Raw genomic sequence first — 3,354 nt, forward strand, 5'->3', positions numbered from 1 at the left:
TTCTTGAAGAAATAACATTTGAACTTGGATGCATATATTCAAAGGTGCATGCTTGGAGTACTTGAAACTCAAAATGTCCAAAACTGAAGTGAGTACCTTTCACGTCTTCCTTGCAAATCCTAAACTCCAGTTAAAGGGATAACATTCATAGGTTGCCAATGCCAGAAACCTAGGAGTCATTCTGAACTCATTCCTGACATTCACTCTATATATTAATTCAATTATTAGCTTTTATTCCAAACATTCTTCAATTCTGTATACTGTTTTCCATCATACTACTACTGCCCTCACTGTCACTTATGTGACTATTTTAGTAGCTTCCTAACCAGTTAATATACTGCTAGTTCTGCCCTTAAAACTTATATTTTATACTTGAGCTAGAAAAAGCTATTAATTTCTCTACTTAAGTCAAGCGGAGAAAGACAACTATCATATGATCTCCCTGATATGAGGAAGTGGTGATGCAACATGGGGGCTTAAGTGGGTAGGAGAAGAATAAATGAAACAAGATGGGATTGGGAGGGAGACAAACTGTAAGTGACTCTTAATCTCACAAAACAAACTGAGGGTTGCTGGGGGGAGGGGGGTTGGGAGAAGGGGGGTGGGGTTATGGACATTGGGGAGGGTATGTGCTTTGGTGAGTGCTGTGAAGTGTGTAAACCTGGCGATTCACAGACCTGTACCCCTGGGGATAAAAATATGTGTTTATAAAAAATAAAAAATTAAAAAAAATAAAAAATAAAAATCCAAAAAAAAAAGAAAAGATATTATAGAAAATAAAAGTGTCAGATAATAATCATGTCAGAATATTAAGTACAAAATCAATTTAAAGAAACAATATATTGTTATATATTATTTGTTTTCCTATCTAATTCCCTGACTCCTTCACATAAACTGTATGATCCTTCAGGAAAAGGGCTGTGTTTTATACATTATGCCTCTGGAACCAAACAGATTACTGACAGACATTAAACACTGAAAAATGGAAAAAAAAAAAAAAGAAAGAAAGAAACATTTTAGTGGGGCACCTGGGTGGCTCAGTGGGTTAAAGCCTCTGCCTTCAGCTCAGGTCATGATCCCAAGGTCCTGGGATCGAGGCCCACATCGGGCTCTCTGCTCAGCAGGGAACCTGCTTCCCCCTCTTTCTCTGCCTACTTCTCTGCCTACTTGTGATCTATCTATCTCTCTCTCTCTCTCTCTGTCAAATAAATAAATAAAATCTTTAAAAAAATCAACATTTTAGTTACTTCCTTTTACCAGAAGCCCAGGATTTCCTTCCTTTCCCCTTTTATAGTCCTTTTAAGAATCATTCCTGAGCAAAAAAAAAAAAAAAAAGAATCATTCCTGAGCAGCCAATAACCTATTCAGGGAATCAGGGATGTGTTTTAGAGCCAAGAATACTCTGTATCACCCCAAAAACAGAGAGCACTGAGACTATTAGAAAACCAACACAGGGCTCCATCTGAGTACAGCAAACAATAATATGCCCAGAACTGAGATGAATAAAAAACAAAACCCAAAACCTTACAAAAAATTTGTCCTTCCAAACAATCAGTGCCTAAAATAAAGTTAAGCCCCTTTGTCAAAATCTGAAGTGTTTGGAAAAGAAGAGCATAGGGAGTCCTGGGTACATGTAAAATGCTGTCACCACTTAGTTTCTTTGGCTCTGAACAAGTCCTATTACCTAATCTTCATTGCCTTGTAAGCCACATCTGTTCATGAGTTGTGCTTGGATCTTTCGTGTTGATGTTCTACATGTATATCACTTCTATGTTTAAATGACCAGTTTCCATTAAAAAATGAAAATATATACCATATTCCTTCAAACACCAATTTGAAAAACCATTAGCCAGATCCCTAGACTCAGAAATCGAAAATAACTTTTTTTTTAAATTTTTATTTGCCTTAGAACAGAACCACTAGTGTGGGAGGGATGAATTCCTTGATAGGATTTAAGAAGCAGGCTCAGAAGGGAAGTCCACATAGAGGAGAGCAGTGCTGCTCTAACAGAGAAGAGAATTGGAACTGGAGGCAATAGAAGACAATTACCTCCTACTTGCTGCCTTCGTTCCAAGAGGTCTGGGATTCCATGGTTCATCAGAAGGGCTTCAATCTTCTCTCTGTTCAGATTAGGATGAACCTGAGAATGGTGGAGGTGTGGGAATTAGGTCCTCCAGTCTTGTCCTCTTCTGCATCCAGCTCCTAGATGCTGTGGGAACAAAGAAGGACTTAATGAAGGACAAAATGAAGTCCCTTTTGCTATAATACTTTCTCCCTCTACTGTGGATGCTTCACACCCATTGTCTAATGAGTTACAAGAGATAAAGAGGGGAGATAAGAGAGTTGAAACAAGGATGAGGACAACTATAGAGGCTTAGGTAATGAGGGAATGATTTCTCCATATTCGCTCAGAGCTTGTCAATCCAAAATAAAAAAGGCCTCTTTTGGGGACAGAGGAAGAAAGATAGACTTCAGGAATCCCTTATTCCTCACATGGACACTGTGAAAGAGTTTTGAGAATATATCATCAGGCTATTTGTGGGATAGTAAAAAGCAGGTCAACCACAGCTTCCTCCAACCTCAATTGTGATTCAATTCACCAAACCAGCTGGGCTCTTTTGGACAGGAACCCAGAAGTTTGGTTTGCAGCCCAAAAGGTAACAGGGGGTCATGGACAGCACGAGTCTCCCATGTCCAGGAGAGCTGCCACAAGTAGAGAGCCTAAAGCAGTTATACAGAATAGGGTAGCTAGATTGGACATATATAGATCCTTATGCCTATCATCACCTGTAACTCATTTCCATTTTCTGGAAGAAATGATAAGCACTGGATGTTATATGCAACTAATGAATCATTGAACATTACATCAAAAATGAATGATATATTATGTGTTGGCTAATTGAATTTAAATAAAATAAGAAAGCAAATTATTCTATACTGAATTACATATGCTTATATACATTATCCAGTTAGCAGTGTGCAGAAGACATTATTTTTGTTCTATGTAGACCCGTTTTTCTTAGTCACCTACCATCCAGGGGAGGCCATGGGTCATTCATTAATTCTGCTAATTATAGATAAGTAGAGCCACATTTCCCCCTTCTTCCTGCTTTAAATGAAACTTGATATCTGAAATTACAGCAGCAATTTTGTAACCACGAGGTGACAGACATATATAAAAAGGGCTGAAAATCATAGACAATAACCTTGACATTGTCAAGCTACTGAGCAAGTACAAGCAAATACAGATGTCCAGCTTTCTTATGTGACACAAAGTGATTTGCTTAAGCCATTCTTTTGGGGTTACTTTCAGCCTTAAAGATTCCCTGAATGATATAAGGAGTCCATCTGCTT

The sequence above is a fragment of the Neovison vison genome, chromosome 11 (genome assembly GCF_020171115.1).
Source record: "Neovison vison isolate M4711 chromosome 11, ASM_NN_V1, whole genome shotgun sequence".
NCBI lineage: Eukaryota > Metazoa > Chordata > Mammalia > Carnivora > Mustelidae > Neogale > Neogale vison.